The 27,482-nt window shown below is 41.6% G+C and overlaps 1 protein-coding gene across 1 annotated transcript in view; it reads right to left on the bottom strand.

Annotated features, from left to right (window-relative positions):
- The window catches only part of LOC119219408 (teashirt homolog 1-like), a 126,572-nt gene extending 103,782 nt beyond the window's left edge, over positions 1 to 22,790 (bottom strand). Inside the window, exon 1 of the mRNA XM_037474601.2 lies at positions 22,363 to 22,790. The gene's annotated coding sequence lies outside the window, so the exon portion shown is untranslated. The remainder of the gene's footprint in view (positions 1 to 22,362) is intronic.
- Positions 22,791 to 27,482: the final 4,692 nt, after the last annotated feature.

The raw sequence follows: 27,482 nt of genomic DNA, 5'->3' as shown, positions 1-27,482 counted from the left end.
CTACTAAATCATTCAACAGCACTGTGCTTCTCATCAGCCCTGCAAAACTTCCTTAAAAACCAAATAAATCAGAGCCCGGGACTAGAAATTAAAGGCCTGCCTGCAAGCTCTTGGGACAATCGCTCCCCCTCACTTTAAAAAAAGGCAGGTACTTAAGATTATCAGCACTGCAGTCTTGAAGGCTGGCTTAGCTTCACCCTTGAGTTCTACTACAATTAAGACAACCCTAAATGTTTATGTTGTGAGACACTTTGAACTTCAGTATTTCAAAGTGTGTATGGTATAAGGTATTAAAGCCAAGTACAGGCACACCTAAGACACTGAAAAAGGGGATGGGATTAGACTTCCTGATGGCATAAAATATATAAGAAACAGGCCTTCTAACTGTAGTGTCACGACTTTGACATGCATAGTAGCCTTGAACAAAGGGCATGTAGCCTAGCAGGCCCCTTTTAGATCCTCAATGTGTCCAAAGAGTATTCACAGCTGTACTTAAGAGCTGTCCACTGATCCAATCACTTAAGACACATTTTAATGCCAGGCCTGGACAGGGCCTTAGGGGCCCAGGTCAGAGATCACTTAATCTCAAAGTCCAGTTCATTTGATACGTGTGCCAGGTTGGCTCATGTCTATTTTAGTACAGTTTACCACAGGTTTGAAAAACACTGTACCAAAATAATGTAGACCTCGATTTAGAGCATGTTGTCATGACTACGCCAGATATATCTGAAAAAGGATCCCTCTGTAAACTCTGTACTACATTTGAACAAGAGGACAGTGCAGCAAAAATCCAAGAAAATTAGCCTGATATAACAAAACCTGACCTTTCTTTCGATTCTTTACTCAATCATCCTATGTCATCTCCACCATCCCATCAAGAGAGAGGCTTAGTCCTTGAAGGAGCTGGCCGCTGAGCAGAAAGCAGAAGGTGGCGTTAGACACCCTGCTCTGGATGCCGTTGTGATCGAGGAATGGTCCAATAGCTTTCAACACAGGCATGGAAGAAGTTGGCAACGTGGTCACAGAGGTGCCGACCTCGTAATTATTGCTTAAAAGCCCGACTTGTCTCTCTGCCTCTCAATGACGTGAAAGCGATTGAATCTGACGGCTATGGAAAGGACAGCTGTCTGCGGCTGAGGGGGCGTGCTGGCTGGAGAAGGCAGAGCAGGTGATGAGCTGCGCTCGCACAGGTGCGGATGGAACAGTGTCCCAGCATACCATTAACAAATGTCTCGTAGATGACACAACGACAACAATAATATTGTGGATAATAGATGAACTTGAATAGCAGTTTTCTAATCCTTTGGAGTCAAAACAGAGGGTGGATCAGTCTTACTCAAGCATGACGACGCCATCGTACCAAATATTGAAACCGCTCATTGACAATGTGAAGACGTTTTATGTCATGGTGGAGACAAAGGACAAAGGCAGCTTTTATTGGTTCATATATTATTGTGCGTTGCTGCTAAATGATGTGCTGAAGGTCAAATCGCCCACCACGAAGAAACCAAGACGCACTTAAACCAAAATCACAAGTAATCCGATTTTTTAAAAGGGTAGAAAAAAAACAACATTCTGTGCGGAGAGGGGCAGCGTTCTCCCTCCCTTTCCACCCGCCTCCCCGAGCGACCATCGTTTAAATGCAAGCCAACATCTGACATTGTTTAGGCTTGGTTTGTTTATGGAGGGTGATGGCTAGCCGCTGAGATGCAGGACTCACTTGGGACCGGACCAGTCAAATCTCGTCAGGCCCTGGATGACGAGATGAAACAGCCGTTCAAGGCCTATCCGCACAGGTTTGCGTTCAAAAGACAGCATGGCATGAGGCCTAGGAGACGCTACTGCCCATGGGTGCATTTAGAAAAAGAATTAATAAAAAACGGCATGGTGGAAGGGAAAGGGAAAAGTATGATTTATTTAGCGTGTTTACTATTTGCTCTTTCTTGGAGAGCAGATTCATTTTGAAAAGAAAAACGCATATATAATCCCAGTTGTAACAACTTTAGGTTCTTCTGATATTTGACTTCAGCACAACCTCTTTGTAAGGTATGATTTCATAGTTCACCTTTCATGATAGAGTTCAAATTCTTCTGGTTTCTGCTATCAAACAAGTAGTTTGACTGCCATAGAATGAGAGCATAAGAGTTTCAAGGTGATGTATTGAGCTCCCCTTTGATAACAGCCGAGTGAACGACTCACAACCACATCAAGGAATGACAGCAGCAGCTACAAAAGTGCAATTACCTGGTAATTGTTTTGTCTGATGTAACATTGACACATTAAATAACAAATGTGTATTTTCAGTGAAGTAACCATCTGAACATTGTAGAGAAAATACAGAAAATCTAATCTAATTGAGCCCTCATTCAATTGAGAGGGCGACTAGCTGCTTGCAACCAAGTAGTTCGTGTGAGGAGCATATTTCTTATATCATAACTAAAGCAGATGTCATACAGTTGGAGAAGTGCAAACACTCAATTCTACTGATTTACATAAGAGAAGAAAGAAAACTAGTTTCATACTTTCTTGAAATCCAAGTTTACTGTAACGTTCCCATTTAGAAAACTTGAGGCTATTATTTGAGGAAGATAAAGTTGTGGAAAATAGCTCTTTTGAATAAATTTAATCTAATCTTACAATATATGAACTACTGGCTCTCTATCATAAATTACACCTTTTATGCACATTTAACTTGATGATCGTCAATCTCATCCCAACAGACCATTTTTCCTTAAACCACAGCCTCTTTACACCAACACAAGTAGCTTATTTAAATTGCAGAACACTAGCAGAGGTTTCTCAAAAGGACACAGGAATAAAGGTAAGGGTCCACCATTAAGAGAGTTATTAAATATATATTAAAAAAAGTAGGCACAGATGCAAATAAGGGTTACGATTAGACTACTTTAAGGCGACTTTATGATGCAGCAGCTATTCATCACGTTGGCTGAAGATGCACTCTTTGCTGTCCTTAGCTTTATCTAATGAAGCCCCCATATGCAAATGAGCTTGCCCTTTTTCCTGGGTTTCTCCTCTTCAGAGTTTAAAGCTGAATGTGGAAAAGTGGGCGTTACAATGTGGCAGAAATCTGTACAGCACATTCACAAGATAATTTATGTATGGAGGACAATGTGTGTGTGTGTGTGTATATATATCATAAAGAATCAAACTAAGGTTGCTGATTCTATCTGCATTCATCTACCTGCACACAAACATATTAAACTACTAACTATCTGGTAACTTGCAGTACATTGATATCCTCAATTGGGATAGAAATTCATCAAAACAAAAGACCCACTTAAATAGGCAGAGAGTGAAGACATTTAAAAGAAGACGCTTTGATTATGAACATATATATAACGCTTGTGCATATTTCTTAGCGAGCCACAGAGTAACATGAGTTCACAGTCGGATGTGAGGCTTGGTTTAAAGCTGCTAAATATAGAACTTAGATCATTTAAAGTCTATAAGGCTCTCAACATGGTGATGGCTGTGCCGGCGGTTAGGGGCTAACGGTGTAAACATTGCAACAGTGCTGGAAGAACGACACTAGTGTGATGCTGAGGGGGAACCGGAGGGTGGCACTCTGGACATTGCTCTCCTATAGCTTTAGAATGCAATATTGCTTTCCTGTCATATTTACATTTAAAATGTGACGCATTTGAATAGCAGTGGTTATTTGCCAAATATCTAACCCTTCAGTAAAGGCAGACATAAATAGATGCAGCACAAAGACGGACAGGCGAGGGATCCAAGCCTCACACGTTTCGTTACTCCACACCTAGGTGTCACACACAGATACTACAAATAAACATTTATATTTAAGATCCATTCACTCAAGAGAACATCACAAACAAATACCCTTTACACAAGCTACGAGCGCACACGTAGATATTCCCTGAGTCTCTCAGTCCAGATGTTTGTTTTTTTATTTCACTAATTGAAACATAGTGTTGCTTAAATGACTGAAGCGTTACGACGGATGTAGTAACTTTAGTTTAGTAGTTGGCATGCACTTTGACACGAAAGTCAAGTCTAGCACATTGAGCTCAATCAAAGCCGCTAAGCTGGCTAAACCAACATGCTGCAGCCATAAAACATTCTACAGCATCTTGTGCACTGCTTAAACTCAATTCAATTCGTACCCGTGCGGATTCAAATACAGGTGCTGATACGAACCAAGTATAACACACCGGGCACAAAAATCATAACTTTAGCAAAAACACACAAAAAAATACATTATTCCGCTGCTACTTTTTGTGGGATATCGAACCCCCAAGAGGTCCTTAGAGCAACACATCCATAACATCATTTGTCGTCATTTCTCTGTTAATTGATTACAAAATTAGCATACAGAACCAACTAAATGTCTCATTTGCAACATAAATACATAAAATATAACCCACCCAAGAGATGAGTGGGTTATACCAGAAGAAGCCACAGGAGCAAATGTTGAAACATTAAGAGCTCAAGAATGCAGATTTATGTGACTGTTGGCATTGAAGAAAAACGAATTATTCAAACAAATATGCCCGAATGGAAGTGAAAAGGTCATTCTCAGATCTGCTTCTTCTACTGGCCTTGACAAAGCAGCGCCACGTTGTCATCCACGATTTCCACCCTGCTTGCACAAAGTCAACTGCAGGCGGTGTGCACACTCACACAAGAACACACCAGGCCTGTGGTTACACCATGACAAGCGTCATCTTTGTTCAACGTGGCTTTCAGTAAGTGCAGAGTCCATGGAGTCCGGTTCCATGTGGACACAGCAACACTCAAACGAGCTCAACTGCCATTTGAAAACAAATTCCAGTCACAATATGATCGGATCTTTGTGTGTTCATAGTTGCGTAACAGCGGCACGCAGCTAATCGCTTTGATAATAAGCTATGCACAACATTGTGATTTCAGGATATATGCATGTGATTGGATTATGGAATGACAATGTGGGAGTTGAAGTCTTTTGATAAAGATTAAGTCACATTTCTATCATTCTCTATTTTAAACAATATATGCATTGTTTTTTCAGTTAATTAAGACGTATAATGAGCTCTTTTCACATCATTGAGAAACAGCGAAGCATAAAGCAGATTACGGCATAATTAGCCAGTTATAAATCAACCTCTAGTGGATACTGGTGATTCCCATGATAACATTGGTAGATTTAAATGTTAAAGGTTTTTGGCCTTGATGACGTGACGAAATTGGAGTATTCCTTGCATTCTAAGATTTTTTATGAGATTTTTCTTCACTAGCAAGGGAAAGTAAGTCAAAAAGTGTATAATGAAGAGAGAGTTGAACGGTCTGATAACATATTGCCAGAGAGCTGCAAAAGCACATCGGGGAAAACTCAAAGACACAGAGAGGCAACGCATATAGACAGAGGGGAGAGAGAGAGCAGAGTGGAGTGTGGAGACTGATTGCCGTTGATCTTCACAATAAGCAAGGCCGACAAGCGGCGAGCGCGCCTCTGCTCCGACACTAATTGCCCGTGAAAGGTGACCCGCGGTGAGGCGGAGGCGCTCAGCTCCGATCGGCCTCGCCGCGCGACGTCCGCCCTGATCGCACGCGACACCAGACAGCCGAGCCGTCACACCGGCCACCAGCCCCACCAGCCCCACCAGCCCCACCAGCCCCACCAGCCCCACCAGCTCCGTCAGCCCCACCAGCCGGAACCCATCCGGAGAGGCGCAAAAAAGGAGAGCGAGAGGGGGTGGAAGAGAGGGACCCGAGACGAGTGAAAGACTGAGGGGAAACGAAAACGAGGGCAGGAGGCAGGAAGAGCGGACCGATGATGGAGAGCAGACTGTTAAGGAGAGAAAGGGGATCCGACAAGGGGGGGACACGACTGAGGAAGAGACAGAGAAAAATGCTCTGTTTGCAAAGGATGAGAATGAGAGTGAAACAAGAATTGCACGCTGCTGTTACTACCCACTAATTTGGAAGTAAATGCTGTGCATGTCTTTGTGTGTAAAAGAGAAAAATTGGAGGGAGAGTGTAATAAGGAACAATCCCTGACTTCCACCACAAGGGCTGCATATCGACTCAAAGCTTTAACAAATGGGACACGTTTTTTTGAGGTTGTTGTAGAAATTGGAATGATGCCTTGTTGTAACTTTCTTGACTACTAATTTATGGGTCATTTTGTTGATTAAACCCCAGACAATAAAAACATGTCCCCATAAACAACAGTAAGAAAGTGAATAGATATTCAAGTTGCAATTATATACACTGCAAAATAAGGCTTCATAAAGGGAACATTTTCATATAATTTAGTAAATAATTACAAGACAGGTGTGAGTTTCCTTATTAGCAGATGAGACACAGCCGAAACATCATCAAATTGTAAAAGACTGAAATTATTCTAATCTAATCTTTCATTCATTCATTTGATTGATCACATCGAATAAATAAGAAGTGATCCCCTCAGGCATGGTGAACTCTGGGAAAAAAAAGGACTACAAGGAAAATTAAGGGTGTACAAAACCCAAACGAGGAAAAATGAGATTAGGCTGACGGAATGAATGAAAAACGAGGACGCACCACTACTGGCTGTGATTCACCGAGGGGGGGGGGGGGGGGGGGGAAGCTGCAGTCAAGGTGGCAACAAGGCCACCGCCACCAGAGGGGTGAAAAAACAAAACAGTGGTTGCAGATGATCACATGAATGGGGGGGGGGGGGGGGTCGCTGTCATGAGATAGAGGCTATACTGGGAGTACTGGGAGAATAAAACGGGCTGGCTGAAATGGGCTGACTGTGTGTGTCAAGCTGCAGGCCTTCAACACTCCTCTCCTATCCAAGAACACACAATCATGCTAGCCTGATTACTGCTGCCAAGGGCTGCTTTTATTGGAATTTAATGCAAATAAGAACTGAGGAACATGGATAAATGATTTGACTTGCAACTTAATTGTGTGATTCCTTTAAAATGCACTTCTCCAATGCTCAACTCATACTTGACGAATGTTAAGGCAACACATTTATTTAGCGCCAACTAATTGAAACTCGTAGAAGCATCTTTCTTATCGATCCCCCTGCTTTTCCTTGGTTTTAAGAGGCTACGAGGGGGGCAAAGAAGGGAGACAAGCCTGGATCTTTTTACACAGTGGAGCCAGACAGCTGGAGCCCAGTGTGGGGGAAGGCGCGTGGGCAGGCTACAGACCATTTTCCCAGCACAGATACGGATATATTGGAACGCAGATGCCATTAATAACAACTCAGTTGTCATCTGCACAGTCATTGACCCCCAGACCGGTCAATATATGTGGATGGTGGCTACTACGGCATGAGCTAAATCTGCTGCTGCCAAATTACATATAAAATATCAGACAGAATGTATGAAATGAATCAACGGGGACAACATATTTGTTTTTTTGTTATTGTGGCCATATACATGTTGTGGTGTAACAGGATTTATTCAGTTTGTGGTTAGCTCCACCCTTTGGCGGTGCACAGTATTGTATCGTGGCAACACATGCATGTGTGGTTCATGGTAATTAACCTCCTTGCAAGGCTTCGTGAATTATGTATGCAACTTAAGAATGGTACATGTGTTGTTGAAAAAGTGCCCTTATTAATATGATTATATGCAGCGTCAGGTCCTCTCTTCCCTGCTGTAAGCATTTTTAATTACAAATACAGTGTGAATTGAATACACATATAAGTAGCCCTCAAAAGTCATGAGTGTAGCCTGTATTACTGACAGCTATAATTAGCTGTCAGTAAAAACAACCACCATTCTTAACACTGTTATTTCTCTGCCTTTTTAATGGATCCTGCATTCTTTTTTTTCTGAACTCATTAATTCATTGCATTTCATTACTCTTGTGTGTGAGCTGCATTTCATGTAGAAGAAGGTGCTATGCAAATACAAATATTTTTATTATTATTACTACTAAGGCCCTGAAATATTTTACTCAAAGAATTACGTGAACAAAATCAAGTCACCAAAAAAAAAAAAAAATAGCCGTTGACTCAGTTGTCTTCTCAATTCAATAAATGTGCCTTTTGTATAACAGTAATCATCATATTTCATGCTGTCACATTCTGTGTAATTGCCCGCCGTGGAAACATGCTTCTCTGCAACTATGTCTATCCTACCGAGCACAGCACAGGAAAGACACACACCAATTAAAGTGTGCTAGTTTTAGTTACCTTCGCTAGGAGCACCTGACAAGTTAATTCTTTGCAATCATGTCATTTCTCAAGCAGCCGACATTACGAGGTCCGGGCGTGTATTATTGTGTGAGTGAACATGGCAAGCCGTGCCGGGGTGAACACCGTGAAGTTTAAACAAGGTGCTCAAAATAAGATGAGCAGTTGTTGTTGTCTGCGAAGGGCCAGAAATGGCTGTAAACCTGCAGACCGGCGAACAGCTCTCTGTGAGTGACAGGTTGCTAAATGAGATTTGCTCGGCAACATTTCTAAAAATCGCTCTGCCTATAATCAAGTTTACAAGTGACTATATGTGTTGACCGCCAATGGGAAAATGGCAAAGACATTTGTATTTCTTAATAAGTGTAATATGTATATCTACATGTGCAAGGAAAATTTTGTCACACTCCTAGATCACTGCAACTAAATGTTACAGTTGACCATAAAACACATTCTAATTGAATGTGGATGAGCTGGAAAACACCATTGTTTTCACTTTATTACTTATAGTTGTAGCATGAGATGTATTCTGAAGTTTGGAAATATTTGTCTATGCGCTGTGTGTGTTTGAGGGTTTGATGTGGGTTGAATATATCTGAAAACATTGTCCTTCTTTAAATTGAGCCCTCCAGAAATGAGTCACATGTACAAGTTCACTGATGACTGGAACTTTCCTATTTGTTTACTTCCTCCATGAATGTATTTATCTGTAGTTTTTAACCTGAGTGCTGCACCAGAGAAATTCCTCCTCTCAGGCTGGAGATGATAATCAAGTTTCAGAAGTTCCACAGTTTCATATCCACGAGCCATCCAACGGACTTTCTAATTAAGAAGTAACCGCTCGGGCACTTTTGCTTCTTTTTCAAGCAGTTGAAAAAGTTCTTTAACTTCCCCCGGTCCCGTCCGCTTTGTAGTGCTGCAGCATCAACTCTTTTACTCAAGGAGCTTTGCTAGTTTTCCCCTAGAGACCGTCCCCGAGATTTCCCTTTGCACATTTCCGCAAGACTACGGAGAGTGGCGAGTGATAGCGCGGTTTAAGATGCTAACACCTCGCCATTAACATGTGGCCAGTCGTAGCGCCCTCTCATCAGCGCCCCAAGGGTTCTTCCTCTGAAATGCTCTTTTAGCAGCTCCCTGACAGGCGAGCGTTTGGCTTTCTAGTTAATTAAAGGGAAAAACATGGCCTTAACTGGTGCATGGTCGCGCCCAGCCTGCATAATGGGACGTAATTAACTTCCCCTCATCGTTACCACACTTCAAAGGGTCTGGTTTGAGTCAGCCATGCAGACACACACACACACACGTATATATAAGATGTGTATTTATTACTGCTTATGCGCACAGATAAAGCCCGCAGAAAAAGATCCCTATCTCTCTCCTCTGGGAGTTGCATTTAAAGAGTCTGGTGGGTTGTGGATAGAAACGTATTTCTGCTTACTTCTGAGTGAATGGTGACGACATAAAACGCACACACACACACACACACACACTCATTCATTCAGTGTGCTCTGTAATACAAAATAATGAGGATTTTGAAAATGAATGATGAAATCATTTGTATCTTGTTGTCAACCGCTAAAATATGCAGATTGTTGTAGTTTGTCCCTGACATTATAAATGACGGGAAATAATGATACATGATGTCAAATTAACTGCTTTCAAAGTCTTTAAACACTGATTCTTCATCTGATGGTTCCACTGCTTTCTCTCTTTGAAAGTTTTTTTTACATTCAATGATTTCATTTCAGATTACCTACTTATTATTCTTCATCGCCTTTAGACATTTACTTTAACCTTCATTTACACGTTGGCACCTAAAGTATTAATTAGAACTTAAGGTATATGATTTCCTCTGTTCTGTCCTTTTTTGACCTCTTCCACACGACCACAGATATATTACGAGTAAACATGCGGTACACGCACACACAGCCCAACACTGTGGAGAAAAAATAAATAAATCTAAAATGCCGACATCTAGGTGAGTCCAATGTTCAGGAGTTTCTCCTCTGAGACCAGACCAGGTTACCGTGAATTTCCCAGCTGTGAGTGAACAAGCGAGCGACAAGGCTCGGCCAAATCGGACTGATGGCCGGGTTCTGTTTGCCTTTTGCTGTTATTTATTCATGTGTTTATTCTTCCTGTCGTTATTCCCTCTGATCCGGCGTCCCTTCATCCTTTCCTGCCCCTCCCCCAGGTGCCAACGAGGAAACGCTGTCGTGTTACATCAGGTGGGATACGCGCACCCCCCCCCCCCCCCCCCCGCACCTCTGTTTGCAGCAGCGTGCCCTTCACAGTGTCTGATACAGAACAATTGGTTCGGAAAGTTCTCATGAATCACTAATTCAGGCCTTAAAAATCAAATACTGCTCAAGTGTAGAATTTCTCTATTGATATGACCGCACTTGGGTTAAAGTGTCATCAAAACGTTCTTTTCACACTGACACAAGCAGAGTTTTTCTTTTTTCTTGGTCGTCGTCGAGTATGTCTTCTGTAGCAGGGGGCGGGGGGGGGGATGATGATGATGATGGTGGTGCCCTAAACCGAGTCGTCAGGGGTGGCTGGAACAGTTAGTGGCAGCGGTCACAGGGGGTCGGTGGGCAGGTTGAAGGGGGGGGCCGCAGTTCCAACAGGAGCACTTACATACTGTGCTCCATTGGTTACTACGGTGGACACCTCGCTTACACTTTGCATTATCTTGTGATAACTCGGTGAACCACACACACAACTGTCATCTCACAGTGAACAATTGCCATGTCGCGCTGGATGTCCCTGGATGAGCTCCACGGTTACCCCCGAATTTACATGTGTGCTAATTAGACTGGAAGAAATGATTGGCTGCTCACAACATCGCTGTAAAGAGGGCCCAGATGCGTACACACGCTCGCACACATAGACACATGCTTGCCTGCACACACACATACACATATGGTCCGCCTGCACAGAGCCCTGGTGGACGGTAATGCATTAGGGCACGGCCCATCACACCGTGTCAACAGACACACCTCGGCTGAGTTTGGATTCTGTCACATGTGATCTACTCGTCGTCAGACAACCTCACACCCCTCCCTCCTTAGTGTACAAATCTATCTTCCTCCAGGTCCTGCATGTGTAGATTTCAGAGTGTGTGTTTGTATGTGTCACAGTATTTATTTCATACCGGGAATCTAAGCAGACAACATACGCTGTGTGGTTGTAAGTATTTTCTAAGTTGCTTTTATGAATGTGTGCCAGTGAGGTCTATATGAAAGTGATGTGTGCTTTATACGTGTGTGTGTGTGTGTGTGTGTGTGTGTGTGTGTGTGTGTGTGTGTGTGTGTGTGTGTGTGTGTGTGTGTGTGTGTGTGTGTGTGTGTGTGTGTGTGTGTCAGGGTGGTGAGCGCTGAAACCCCCACACAGCTTCTCCATAATAGTCCTAAATCAGCCCTGTAATAATAACATCTCACCCGGTGTTATTTCTGCTGCAATCCTATGTGCTCAGGCCCCCCCAACTTCTGCCAAATGGCCCCTTTTGATGTCTCCAGTGGTGGCAGCACACAGGGAGCTCTTTACCCTCGGCCTCACACAGTGGCATAGTGTGAGCATGTGGGGAGTGAGTCCACAAAGCCTTATACAGTCCATCCAATATGAACAGCCATTCCAATTTCCTCTACAAGGCGATTTTTCTTTGAATCATCACGTTATTTAATAACAGATGAGATAAGGACTTTAGTGAAACACAGAGATTTTACAAAATTAAGGGATTTTAAGTCTACCGTCCCCTAAATGTCATTGAAGTGTTTTCCAGTTGGTGAGCTGAGACTTAAAAAGTGGGTCACGGGATGTTCTGCCAGAGCCGCACTTAGAAGAATGCTATTCAATGGACCGTCTCCTCATAGACGAGGTCAAATAGGATTACTCAGCGCAGAACCTCTGTGTTCTTTACCATTAGTCTCACACCAGTGCAGAGCACTGTCTGCCTCTAGCTTTGCCCTCGTCTCCAAAAACGTTACACGAGGTCGGTCGTTCACTAGTCCTCTCCGTGTGTGTTGTAACATGCTTGTGTGCGTGGGTCTGTGAAAGGAAGGAACACACACACGTGATAACAGGGCAATGCTGATGCACAAATACAATAATGCTGGGACACCAATACTTCACTCAGTGAGACAATGAGGAAATACTCTGAGCACGATGTCAATATGCATCTTCCTTCTTTCCCTTTCTTTTGCGACACATTGCCATTCTGAAAACCTTTTATGAATTTTCTGTTCATTCTTTTTCATATGATGAGCAATAAAGCAATTATTTGCATCCTATTTTTCACCAAAATAACTAACAAATGATCTGAATGTTTATGCATGTGCTGATTCACAGTAATTACAGGCTTTTATGTACTTTTTATGTATCGCAAATTCCAAACATCTGTTTGTGAGTTGAAATAAGTTGTTTGACTTGGTACAAAATGTTACTGCGATAACAGGTTTGCAGACGCTTGTTTTAAGTCGTAAGGATCCTCTTCTACGCTTAGCCTGATTAAATAATCTATTTGGCCATCTACATGTAATTAAAAAAGTATCATAGTGTATTTGCTGGTTCAGTCATAACAGATGGGATGATGTGCTGCTTTTATGGCATTGTACATGGGAAGATTTGTGTTTAGTTGGACAAAAAAAGGTTTTAAAGCAGTTTCGTAGTGAGTGGAAATTTATCCCCATTTTCCAACTAATCAAAAAAGAATTAACCTCAGTTGCTCTTCGCAATGATTCAACCATAAAAACACTTGTAAGTAAAGAAAAGTAAAGAATACCGAGCATCGCTTAAGAACTAATGTTCGATGTGGGATGCTTTTGGAAACATTTTGTCTTTTGGCCTTGCTGAGATGAAACCAACAAGCAGTAAAGTGATGTGGCTCTGTTTTTGTGTTTAGATACACATACATAAAAGCAGAGCTACAAATATCACAGAGAGCAGTCGTACGCCAAAACAGTTTAGTTATAAGTCTCAACATCTCACGGCTTTTGGGTGTGTGTGTGTGTGTGTGTAAGCATGCAAGAGGAGAACATTACCAATGATGCATTTCAAATGGAACAAAAACTGTTCTCAATTTTGTCTGCCCTCATAGGTTTTGAGTTATCCATCATTCCTCCAAAAAAAAAAAAAAAAAAGGAAATCATCCAATTTAGCAAAAGAGGGACAAGTGAGAGAAAGAAATTTGAAGCCCCAATTACAAGTAATTACCACTCTCGGCTCTCACCATGGTGAAATGATTTGATGCCTTTTAGAGAGGTAGTCTGGTTAAGCTCAACACAGACATCTCCTTCTGTGTTGTATTAGTCTCTGGCGGTGCTTAATACGATCATTTGGTGGAGATAAAAGACGGGGCGGTAAGAAATGATGGCGCTGGAGTCGGATCTGCTGGCTATAAATCACACAAGGTGGTATTGAGATGAAGCGTGGGTACGTGCCACGACACCCTTTCCATGCGACCAAGAGCAAAAACGATCAAATAAATAGATCTCCGAGGCACCCGGGCGGGTGGAGGCGCTGCGCGTGTGAGTGTGTGTGTGTGTGCGAGTGTGTGAGTGTGTGTGTGTGTGTTTTGGGCGCGCTGTGTCCCGGGCGTGGTGGGCCTTGCATCCATCAGCCCGTCACATTTTCTGTGTTCGCAGACCTGTTTAGATTGGACAGCAAGCTCGGGAAATGACACAGTTTAAGACCAAAACCAAAGGGTTAGAGGTGAGATCTATTGTCTGCTGGCCTGTCGTTTGCATTATTTATTTCTGCAGTTAGTAAAACATCTCACAGCTGCTAATGAGGCCAATCATTCAGGGCAGTATTGAAATGGCCTCTATTAACAGTGTATAACATATTTTGAGACGGGTTAACTATTAACATTACTAATTCACAACTGCTCTCACTCCCAACACAGTATTAGTAATTTGTGATTAAACAACAAGAAGTCATCAACAGCCTTTTTCTTTAAAAAAAATATGCCACAATTGTAATTGTTTCTGGCTTTTCAAATGTCAATATTCCATTTCCTTTCCACGACAGACTGAATATGTAGAAAGTTGATTGAAATGATGCAAAAGCAGTATCTCAAAAACAAAAAACATTAGCATATCAATGGAAATAATGAATTCATTTTCAGAAAAGTAGCATCTTTTTTTTGTTTAATCATTTGGTCAAATTCACAGACAAGCTTTTCACCGGTGCAGCGGCTACAGGATGAAGCCACAACTTGTTTTCAGGGTGATGTGATCCCTCTTACAGCTCAAATCACAACAAAAGCCCCTGGAGAGGGGCGGAGGACGTCTGTCCATCTCAGAAAGCCCGCTCCCCTTCGGCAACTTCAATGCACACACAAACACACGCGCAGGTGTAGGACATACAGGCCTGTAGGACACACACACACACACACACACACACACACACACACACACACACACACACACACACACACACACACACACACACACACACACACACACACACACACACACACACACACACACACACACACACACACACACACACACACACACACACACACACACACACACACACAATCTCGAACCAATAGCTCGTGCTCACTCTCAGAGTTACCTCTCAACATCGACAGGCAAATACAGTTCCAATCCACCTGGTCCTTTGATGGCTCACACACTCACACATGACAATGCATTGATTTTTTTTTCCCCCCTTCTCCTCGTCCTCCTCCCCCCCCCCCCCCCCTCTTCCTCCTCACCCTCGGTAGACGGAGCGGTGTGGAGAAATCCATTAAGCCGACACCTCTCGTTTCCATTGACTGACAGGGCTTGACGGGCTCAGGCTTTTGGCCCACTTGCTTGACTGGCAGCTCGACAGTTAAACAAGCCCTCCAGTTGCTATAATAGTTTAAAACACTTTCAATTACCCGAGTCAAACAAATCCTGCAGACGAGTGCGCCGGGCGCTTCTCTACAAGCAATCCCACACCCCAGCGGGTCCTACTCCGCCTATCGTTGGGTGTTTCTGTCGAACCCCCCCCCGCACTAAGATGAAGGGGAAGAGTTTTCCTGGACAAGGCAAGCATGAAGTCAGCGACGGAAATTGGAGGGTACAAAACGCAGAGGAGGGGGGAGAAGGATTTGAAGGTTTCCTCACTGTGGGGTTTGACAACTTTCAACTGGCTGTGTGCATGGATGCATCTTCCTCCCACCTACACCTCAGTGCCCGTCTACGCGCTTGTGACCGCGGGATTAAGAACAAAACTCATTAGACCTTAGGTAAATCAGTTTTGACCAACCTCTGTAAGTCTACTGTGAAAAGCCCACAATAACCGGGGGTGGGCAATTTCCACAAATCAATGGAATCTCACAGTAATAAGGCAGACTCATAAATCACTTGTAAACAAGCACTTCACAGCAGTTTCAGTCGACTTGCAGATTTAAATGCCGCATGCGTACTGTGAGATCTTAATTGCCATTAAAACACATAAAAAATGGCAAATGTATTTTTTTGTCTAACACATTAAATTAAGTCAAGCAGTAAAATGTAATATTACATTTATTGGATAACTCAAGCATGTCAACCCAGAGGAGCTCTGGAGACAGACAAACAATTGTATAAGAAAATCACACTTTATTAGAAACTAATTTATAGGTTTAACGTGTTCCGCCATTTGAAATATATAGTTACATTATTACTTTGCTAAATGTATAGCTCACTTAATTAAATAGAAAAATGTAATAAGAGGAGAATGGTGCAAAAAACTTGGTTGCACCATTTGCAAACAAGTTTTGAAGAATTTATAAATGTTTTACTCTGCAGAATGTGTCAGTTGTCAGTTGTCAGTTGTTACTTTTACCATGTGTTACCGAGAGCCTTGGCTGCAAACCCTTTCTGGAGGTTTGTTTGTTTATGCGTAATTATCTGCGATCACCAGCAGCACCTAGAGCTCTCGCTTTAGTGGTAATCTCCCTGTTGCCCCAGAAACACAAGACACACACCAGCAAGTCAAGTCCTTCCCTCTTTGTCCTCGAGAGTCACAACGGTGTGTAGAGCAGAGTAAGAGGAAAAATACATTTTGTGATGACGACACAATATTTTGTGGTGCATATTCAAATGTTTGATTGACAGAGGGTAGACTTGCAGTAGAGTGTTTGAGTAATTTAATTCTCCCTTTAAGCGGGTATTTTCTGCCATTTGTCCGTTGATACCTTTAAACCCTTTCACATGGCTCTACGCACACACACACACACACACGTTCACATAAGTAGGCAGTCTTGTTTCATTTTTTTTTAAATGTATACATGCTGCAAGTCATAACGGTTATCAGTATTTTGCAATGCAAATCTTCATTCGAACTCAAAATAAAATATAGTATTTTATTGAAAATATTTGTCAAAATCTAGATATCAATCTTAAGAGTACTAAATTGTGGGTATATTTAATACATTTATGTAAAGAAAAACTTGAGATTTACCATGTGGTTGCAGGATATTCTGTTTTTGGTTGTCAACAAACCTTTAACAATTATAATAAACATTTGATTAATGGTTTAAAAACTCCGTATTCACTCTGTAAAAATAACACATAAGGGATTTTAATGTCTATTATCTTGTTTACTTTTTATATCCATGAGGTCACACCACTGCCAGAAGCTGAGATAACTCTTATTACAACTGTCAGAAGCAACACACTCCTATGCATTATTAGACCAAACAATTGCAGCCGTCTTTGTTCTCTTCCTACTGATGTTTTGCTGGTTTTGTTCTGTGAATAGCGGTTTCTGCATAACGGGTGACACACACACACTAAACAGTAATTTCTCCTCCAAAATTCTCCTACATTGTTTTTAAATAGACTTGAGGAATAAACATGTGTGGAGCATTGACTGAAGGATGACTTCCTTCACAGGGAGACAGTACGCTACAAAGTAATACTATTGATTCTATTGTGTTGATTTTGTTTTAATGCGACCTAATTAGTGCTTCCAAGCTCGCTGTGGCTACTGAAATGACACAACATTATGACAGGCAGCACTGAGCAGCAGCTGCACATGACTTGCGTGTTCAAAACAGTGTAGCTGCACTAAACTATGCCCGGCTGTAAATGGCACTTTGCTCAGTGAGGTTTGGTACGATTCACAATGTTTGGGCGTTCACCATTTACATAACCACCAAACATTTGAATTTCGTTTCCTAATATGGATTAAAAGCAACATTTAGTTCCTTTTCATGCGACCATGTTCTTTAAATAAAAAACTAAAATACCTCAAATATGTTATTTGTGCGTACTATTGAACTAGAGGTGTTTTCTCCTCGTTGTAGAACAGACGAGAGAGAGTTTTACGACCAGATATTGTTCATACTGTGATTCTTAATACTAAATACATCAATGATTACATTATAAACAACCAATGTGTTTAATATGACGCTAGATAAGAACGGTCTCTTGCATATAGTCGATGGTAACGGTCCAGTTACATTACGGGGCCTTGAGGACCAGCTGCCAATATGGATCACCAATGTTCCCTTATTAATGTCTGCGGCAAAACAAAAAAAAATCAGGGATCTCTAAAAGTTATAGTTCATTCTGCATGAGGAGTACACATTCACTTTTTTGTTTTGTTCCCTCTTATTTCCCATTTTGAAATCGGCATTGTTTTACATGAATCAGACTATTTTGACCCCGTTCTTTAGTAAATATTTAAATAATAAAGACGTGTGTGTGTGTGTGTGTGTGTGTGTGTGTGTGCATATGAATGGTGATGATATGGCAAAACAGTCACATTGACAAAACCTGGTCAACAAGACAAGGCCCCCGCCCCCCCCCCCCCTCTTCTTCTTCCTATCCAGGTCAATACAAGCAGGCGCCACAGTGCAAACAGCCCAGGACACACCATGTAAAGTGACTCTACAATCCTCCATTCCCAACAACCCCCTCAGACACTATTCGCCCTTAACAACAAACATTGATTTTTTTTTTTTCCTGATGAAGATCTAGCCGGCATTTAATCTAACATTGTAGCCTTCGCTGTAGGACATGGCTGAGCATGACATGCTAATCAATTGGTCACAGCAGCCACTGCAGGTTGAGCACTTAACTTTCCCCGTGTTGAAGACAATTTGGTTTAGCAGCTAAATACGATATACATTTCTCAAATCGTTGATTTTTCTCATTTCAGGGGAAAAGAAGATGAGGATTAAACATTTTGCAAAAGCCTCTAAGCCAGACGATCATTTACATTTAGATACAGTCACCCGGCACTTCAATGAACTGTACATGTTTGACTAAATGCCCCATCAAACCTCCTGAGTGGGCTATTGTTTACTAAATCTGACTTGACCACTGGTGCTATGATCACAACACGCTGGGTGTCCACCAACATTCTCGCTCTTTGTCTTCTACAAAATCCTCTTCAGGCAAGGACACTGGTTTTAAATACTGCCATATGCAAATTCTTGCATACAATTTACATTTTTGAATATTTCGAGCCCTGGGATTCACTGGATGCTCGAGGTACCGCGATCACAGACTTATGCACCTCTATCGTACGTATTCCAGGTTTCATATGGTTTCAACAATGACTCATTTAAATCAGGCCCCGGGTAAATTGTTTTCATCAGGGGAAAAAGTACGTGCATTTGAATGCTTGCCGTGTTGTTAGCTATAAAGCTACATTAAAACCTTTTACACTCACAAACAGCTGCGTGGTCTGCTTACAAAAAACACCTCTATTATTCATGAAGACCCTAAAAAGCAACAGAGTGCAAAGATTTGGTTTAGGATTGAAAGATGCAGTTTCTTTATGCTGCAGAATTATTTCTTAATTTACACCAGGGAAACATGAGGTGAGCTGTGAACATGTGGCATAGCAAGAGAATGAACCAGTAGACAGATAATGTTTTAAATGAGACAAAATACCTGTGTAATCACTGAATTCTTATTGTTCAGCGTGTCATTATTTTAGCAAAAAACCTTTGTTGTTAAACACCACAAACATTTCATCTCGGTCTTCCTTTCATCACACACAGCATCTCTATTACCACCTAAATAAATAGGCAACATATAGACGGAAGCCCTATGGTACATCAAACAAAGCCAAGATTACATGTGACAAGGCTGGCAATTAACAATTTCTCTTACTCTGAATTCAAGCCATAAAAAAGGATGATCAAGGCTGGTTGATATCCAAAGACTATGCATAATTTATGTGGCTGGTACAAAATACCGTTCTGTTGCACTTCTGTTCATTCACTCGACTGATTCATTGAAATAAATCGTCTCAAAGGGATATCCATGTAATAAAGCCTAATCCCAGATTGATTTGAGAAATCTGGGAAAGCTCTCTGTCACAGGAGGAAGACTACGGGAAGCAGGGTGATCGGAAGAAACACTTCTGAAAGCTCCGGTTTCAAATGGGAGAATGATGAAATAGCTTTGGGAAAAATGTACCAATGACCAATGACGGAAGGTCGTTGACTATTGGATAAGTTATTTAGATAAAATACATTAAAAAAAAAAATCACTAACCTTATTCTTTACTACTGGTTGACCTTATTAATTGAAAGCAGCCATTTAGAGTGATTTGTTTGTGTTATGTGTGTGTGTGTGTATTTATTCATTCTGGTACAACTGAAGCGGTACACTGTCTCGGAGAGAAAGAAGCACAAAGAGGAAAGCTGAGATTGCAGGATACTCCAAGAGAAACGACAGGAGGCAAAGAAAGCACAGAGACTCTTTCAGTGATGACAGGGAGACATCAGAGACCATGCATGCGGTGACTGGAAGAAACAGGATTTACTTCCATATTTCTTGTGTTTGAATGCATGTTTTATATGTTGGACACACACACACACACACACACACACACACACACACACACACACACACACACACACACACACACACACACACACACACACACACACAGATGCATTCTATATAAATTATTAAAACTTAATTATTTTAATTTTTCTACTGTTAAAATATGTATTTACTTCCTCCCTCCGGTTACAACAATTTTTTTGTTTCTACAAAACCGTTAAAACAAAACAGCCATATCCTAAAAAGACTATCATCCGCTCCATAATTTGTTAACCGGAACCATAACCACCTTTTCTCTCCATTACTGTGGCAGTGGGGACAAATGATGGTCCCCGGCTTTGTCTTTGACACAATTACCCTCTCGATACGCTCTCCTCTACAGTCACATGGCCACACAAGGGCTTCCCGCACAAAAGGACTTTGCGAGGAGCGTCTCTGCATCATTATCTCAGCACGGACCCTGCAGCCTCAGCTTGTCCCAGTTTGACTAGAACACACAGCGGACTGAACGTTTTTTGTCCCCTCGCTGCAGTAAGAAAATAAAACGCTTTTAAGCAAGGTGATATTGAATTTAAAGATAGATTATTGGTTACAGACACCGACTTACTACAATGGATAATATGTCTAGAAATATTAGGAGCAATTCGAATTAAACAAGTCATAATTTGCGTCATTGCCATTCTCTCTCTCTCTCATCATTGTCCCGAGTGAGGGAACTAAAATGCATGCAGGAAAGTTCATCAGCACCATTTCTTTCGTTTTTCCCCTCTCCTCAAGTAACTTCTCAACAAGAAACAGCTAGTCGGATATCAAAGGTCATCAAGCTCCCTCTACTGACCACCATCTGTATGGACAATACACATCCAATGCAAAAGCACTCAGCATGCCACAGATTGCTATATTCATGCACAAATAGTTGAGCTGGTTGTCTATTCTGGAGAAACAATTAAGTTTCTGTATTTAAGAACTCAAGATTGTTGCATCTTTTACTTATGCAAATCTTTTTGAGAGTGTCTCTTGGATTAAAAAACAACTTTGCAGAAAAAATAAAAAACATTTAACCAATTATACCCCTGTTGGCTTGGCTTATCCATTACAAAATCTTTTGTTATCTGAATATTTCATAATACTTTAGTCTTAATTAATAATGCTAATTTTTTGTTTGACCACGGCTTCTGTTATGCATCAATTCTCATTTGGGCATCCAAAGTAAATTGGTCAGATTTGGAACGTGACATATTTAAAACACCTACATTTTAGAGCAGCGAGGGACCGACGGGGTCAAAGCATTTCCAAGGTTCGCTGGCGCCATCTACTGATCTGACCTGGCCAATACAACCACATACATTTTGGGTACCAGCTTATTGTACAGCCAAAAGAATGTGCTCAGCAAAGTAAGCACCGATTTAAATCTAGCACGAGAAACTTATGCATATTTGATTTGAATGGATAGGATTTAGATGCCTGTTAAGAATGTTTAGAATATACACAAATGATACATGTGCTGCATGTAGCCCATTTATGTATGAAACAATATTACATACAAGTATACATATGAGCATCCTATGTTTTTAGATACAGCTTCACCGGTCTTAATCCTCATCCCGCTGCTTGGATTGCTTTTTTAATACATGTTCTCAAACACATGCATCCTGCAAGGAGTTATGGAGGTCATCTGATACCATCTAGTGGACATGTACTCATCATACATTCCCATATCGGATTAACCGTCAAATACTACCTATTGTAAAAAAACAAACACACAAATAAGATCTCCCCAACACGCTCCAGCATACACTAATGACAACACCCAAAACATGAGATAAATCTATAATAAATAAATATATTTGAAAGCTGCCTGACGTATGGAAAGAAATAGACCATCGTCTTTCATACAGGAAGTTACACTTTCTGCTTTTCACCTCACCATCTGCACTGCTCCAATTTTATGGTTTAAATGTCGCTCAGCCAAAAGGATTAACGTATTATATAGTTATCATTATTGTTAAAAAGGAGGATTAAAGTTCATTAAGATAATTTGAACTTCAAAAAGCAAAAATGGCAAACTGAGTGCAATGCGACTATCGGAGTAAAAGCTCCATGTGGTATTCATTAACAACTTTGAGTTTACAGAAGGTTTACACTATCCTCGTTCCTCTCTGGAATGTCCGTGCCGCCACCTTGTTACCAACTTAATCACCAACACCTGTTCATTCCTGTAGCACCGTGACGAGGTTACATCTAAATACAGCGAGACACGACGTCAAAAACAACACGACACACCGCGGGCAACAACACAAACACAGCCAGGTCCGCGGCATCCGCGTGACAGCTGGCAGGACGCGGCCAGGGCGCGCCGCGCGCGTGGAACCAAGCGCAGCATTTGGCACCAACAAGTTCTACAGAAAAATGACTTACCACTTAGAAAATGGGTCCACTTGACACCGCGGTCAAAAGAAGCTCGAGGGGACGTCGGTTGAGAACTTTAATGGCCGCGGTGATTCAGTCCGAAGTCACCTCGGGTCCTCGTGAGGGGGCAGAACGCACGAGCGGTGTACGAGGCAACGACGAGGGCGGCCGGAAATGACATCTGCTTTATTGTGTCTTGTTTTTTTAAAAGTTCACAAAAATGTCTAAAGAAATAATGGCTATATCTGTATAAACCCTGTTTGTCTTTCACAGTGAGGTCTCCTTGGTTGGTGTTTAGAGTTTGTTCTGACGCGTGAAAAATGATCCTTGAGAGCCTCCAATACTCTTTTATTGACCTTTATTGTGTTCTTCATACACACGTCTCGGTTTTGTCAACGTCCACATTGACGTTCCTCACTGTTGTGTTGTCACGGTCAGAAAACTATTTCGCTCCCCACAAAAACCCAACACCTGCGCCAGGTAATCCACCTGATTATATTGACCCTGCGGCCTAATTGAAACAAACTCCCACCCACGAGAGGGTGGAGCTAACAAACAAACAATAACAAAATGTGTTGATATATGATACGTGTCATGTTACTTTTGGTGATCACAAAATAACTAATTTACAGAACCTATTGTCTTCTATATTTTATTGTTGATTCATTTGATTTTAACGGTCAGGGCTTTTTGGTCATGCATTTCACAAAATGAGTGTCTTGATTGTGAATCTCTTTTTTTCTGTTTTACAGTCTGCAATCCAGTCAAAATGTAAAATCTAGTCGTGTTACTCAAAACAAATAGGGGGCAGAATTTCACCTCGACTACTTGATCCAGACAATCTAAAATTACAGTCATCATCTTCATTAAAACAATTTAAAAAGTGATCAAGAAGCCAAATGAGAGGCTCTACTTCTTGTTCATATTCGGTTGGACTGAGGGCCTATTGTGAATCACTGGAGGCCCGGCCGGTCCATGGCTGCTTGAACTAAACATTCAGGGCCTGAGGGTAGTTCTGCCCTGTTTGATTCAGGATTACTAGGTCAATGTAATTTTTTCAATGAATATAAAGTATCATTGAAAGGTTCGCACCATGAAAGCTTGACAAAAAAGTAGAACTCCAAACGTGCACTACTAAGCCTCAAAAACTAATTTCTACTACTTCCGCCTATACATATACATTTCATATGCATACATATATGCATATATATTATATGTTTCACATATAAAATTGATCATATTTTCAGGTGTTGCATTAGGTTTTGTTTGACAGTTATGAATTAGTTAGATTGGTGACATCATGTCTCTTTACATAGTCAAGTAAAAAAAGAGTAAAGACAGTTTTTTACAAAAGCAATTAGCCTTTTTTAATCTTACATTGCATTGAAAATGTACATAATAGATTCATACATTTTACAAATACTTTCATCATAAAAATATATTTCTATACAAAACACTTTTTTATTCTATATTTCGTCTTTTTTTTTTTTCTTCAAATGGTGAATATTTCCAATGTCCCCAGGCAGGAACAGCTTTGAGTCTTTTGAATCACATGGGTCTTATTGCGGTCAGTCAGTAGGAAAAGCTTGTGGCAAAATAGACTGAAGCTTAGAAAAAAATGACTTCTGATGAAGGGGAGCGCTTGAGCAGGTGTGTGCGTATGAGCGTGTATGTGTTTGAAAGACCGTGCGTGTGTGTTCGTGTGTTTGTGTGTGTGTAGGTGATGGGGAGGGTCCCATGGTTTTTGGTAGGCACTGTGTCAGATCCATACCGAAAAAACAAAAACAACAGCAGCAACAATTAACCTAAACTGTAATAACAAACAATGTCACCATAGCGATGAGTTACAGGACGGTTGCAGTAGTGATAAACAAGGACACCTCAACACTGCTCTTAAATCAGGATTGATTCTAAAACAGAGTTTTCTGTCAGCCAGGGTTCACGACAGCAAAGCAAAGTAGAAGTTTTGACACCCAAACTCATTAAAAATAACTGGCTTTATTCATATGCTGGGCCTATACTCAACTAATTCCTTTTTAAACCAGTAAACCAGGCTCTTCACAGCAAGTCTTCTGTCTCCTGAAGTGGGCTTCAAAGCGTACACTCATCGATACATGTGGGGACTAATTGATATTGGCATGGTATGGGGTGGATTTTCAGGCCTGACGTTATGCATGGTTACACAAAATCAAGCAACCGCTCTGCACTCAGCAGTGGTTCTCCTACGACAACATGTGCACCAGCGGCCTCCAGTGGCTCGCAGCAGCTAGATACAGTGAAGCCAGCAGTTAAAAGAGTTAGGTGGTGATTCAGATATGAAAACAAAAGAACTACTAGCCAAGCAACACTGAGCAAAGATTATAAGGCTATATTTTCATGAAATAAAAACAAGCCAAAGCGAGGGGAAGTATTGAATCTCAACAGCCGCAGTTATGTGTATGGATTCACTTAATTGTCGACGTAAAATCCGAATGTCTCCCAAACGGAGGGTCCACTGCTTCGGTGTTTCTCAAATAAATGGCATTGAAGGCCCTCTAGTTTTTGTACAAAAGCAAAACACTGTGAAAAAAATCTACTGTGCGATTCTCAGACAGGGTGAAGTGCATTATAAACTTTTTTTAAACAACTAAAATCAAAGGTTTGAAAACAACATGCGCCAGTTAATAACGAATGTAAATTTTGTAACAAGGGCTTAAGTCTCATCAGCAAACCTCTAAAACAGAATTAATTTGGACCTCTTTTGGACCATCTTTGTGATAACTTTAACACGCAAACTCTTGAACCAACACTCAGGTGATTTACAGAGGTTGTGTAAACATATTTTGTAAAGAAATAGTAATTTTAGCAACAGTTCACCAACTAACCCATTGAAAACACCCTAAAATGTGGGATGAAAAAATACAAACATGAACGTATACACACATTTTCTACATGAGTCGAAACATATTGTACACACATCGTCCACAAACTACATGTTGGGCAGTTAACCAGCCATCACCACTATTAGAATTAATATAATTTGACCTTCTGAGAAGTCTTAGTTGACTTTGGTCATGAAGTAGACAAGAGGTTGGCCACGTGTAATCAACGATTGGATTGCATTGGGGCCCCAGAGTTTCATTTGTTGCCCTGACAACACTGGATTTGTCTTGATGTGCAAATGTCTGTGGAATCATATCGACAGCTGGAAAACTGTTAGAAGACAGCCGCAATTCCAGCAGATCAATAAATGTTGATCTGTGTCACAATGGGGGCAATTGTGGAGGAAATGTACAGAAGACAACAGTTCTAGTGACGCGGGGGCAAAACCAACGGCCATTGCACTACATCTGATGACACGTCAACTCCAAAGAGCACAATTGTTGCATCTCAACAATAATGACAACAATAATACCACTGACACTCAGAGGGAAATACAGTGACAGTGAGAGAAACTTTACGTTACAGAAGGTATTAAAATAAACCAATTCCATGTCAGAAAGGAGAATTATGTGTTTGACAGCACAAGGTTGGATAATCTTTTATTGTGATATTTCTTTTTTTGTTTTTGCTAAAAAAAACAACCTCTCTGCTATAATCTTTGTCCTTCAGCCTCCTCCCCCTGTGGTAAATATATAGCACAAAAATATAGGTGGTGAATGCTCCCGAATATATATGCAATAGATTTACAGATCAGAAGATTCTGCAGCAATAACAAAGAAAGGAGAGAAGCACTCGCAGAGTGCAGAATTAACAGTGGAGCTGCGTCCACAGCTGTAGGGCTAAAACCCTGTTTGCCTTTCCTTGAGCCTGTCAATGTCCGTCTGTCCGTCCGGTCCTCCCAACGCCCGGCCCGTCTAACAACCCGTTAATCCGCCTGTGGAGCGATGGACAATGGTCTGCCAAGGCCGTGAGACGCTGCTTGTCTTGAGCGTGTCTGTCTCCTTCTGTGTGCGACTGTGGGCCTTCACACCAACTGTCTTTCTGTCTTTGCAGAGTTTTGTTAGTGTGTGTACCTGTCATTCGCCCTGCCAGCTTCCCTCTAACCTTTCTATCCGTCCCCGCGTTACTCTGTCTCTCAGTGGGTAGACAGGTAGTGTTCCTGTAAAATGTGCTTTAGTGCGAGAGCTTTCACCGTTTCCCAAAGTCTTTTTCTTTGTTAGTCCACCAGAGTCCTCTGTATCCCTTCAGCGGCTTGCTCATCAGAATCCATTTAAATTCACAGGATCAAGTTCATCTTTCCTCAAGGCCTTATTCTGTCTTATCTGATTCATTATGTAGAGGGAAGGTTGACCTCCCTCAGCAGTTGATTTCGGACTAGACAGGCTCTGATTGGCTGCGTTAGCATTCTAAGATCTCGTCCTCCCTCTTGATGACTCCTTTACTCTTCTCCCAGTTCAGTCAGGGGTTGTCTCTGTCTCCTTTTCTTATCCATTGGATATGAAGGAGCAATTCAGCCATTACATGAGGCAGTCTCTTCTCATCCGTTCTATTAGTGCTATCTCGCCCTTCGATTCCATTTAGTTTTGCTTTGCTCTAATCCCAGTTCAGTTAGGATTATAGCTCTGTCTCCAGGGCCGCCCTTTATCCTTTGCTTAGGAGCGGGTCTCTTTTCAAAGCCAATTTTGCTACTGTCTGCTAGCAATAGCCATTGTAGAGTGCGCTTTCAAAGAAAAACACAAGAGGCCGGTCAAATGAGCCTCTGGCTGCCATGGAGACAGGAGGTTGTCCTGTTTGTTTGCTTGGGTGTTGGAGTCACAGGCTCCTGTTCACATCTAGCCGGTGCGGTTAACTGATGGTTTGCTGGTGGCAGCATCAGTTTTCAACCCACATGTTTAGAAACTGTTTTTTAAATTTTGTGTAAATTTTTCCCCAAACTGTAGCTACTTTACTTCTTTGTTCCTTAGATTTTTTCAGTGAAATCAACCCATTTTTGTAGCGCAGTTTATCTCCATGATGTACAACCACGCCCACAGCCCTTGATGATGAGCGCTCTCTCTCTCTCTCTCTCTCTCTCGCTCTCTCGCTCTCGCACAGCTGAGAGCGGGTCCTTCTCTCCAAAGCTGTGTCTAAGAGGAAACTGGGCATCAGGTTATGGTGACATAACGTGATAACCGACGAGCAATGTCGGGAGTCATGGCTGAGTCATG

Source organism: Pungitius pungitius, chromosome 17 (genome assembly GCF_949316345.1).
Source record: "Pungitius pungitius chromosome 17, fPunPun2.1, whole genome shotgun sequence".
Taxonomy (NCBI): Eukaryota; Metazoa; Chordata; class Actinopteri; order Perciformes; family Gasterosteidae; genus Pungitius; species Pungitius pungitius.
This window is presented reverse-complemented; position numbering and strand designations above follow the sequence as displayed.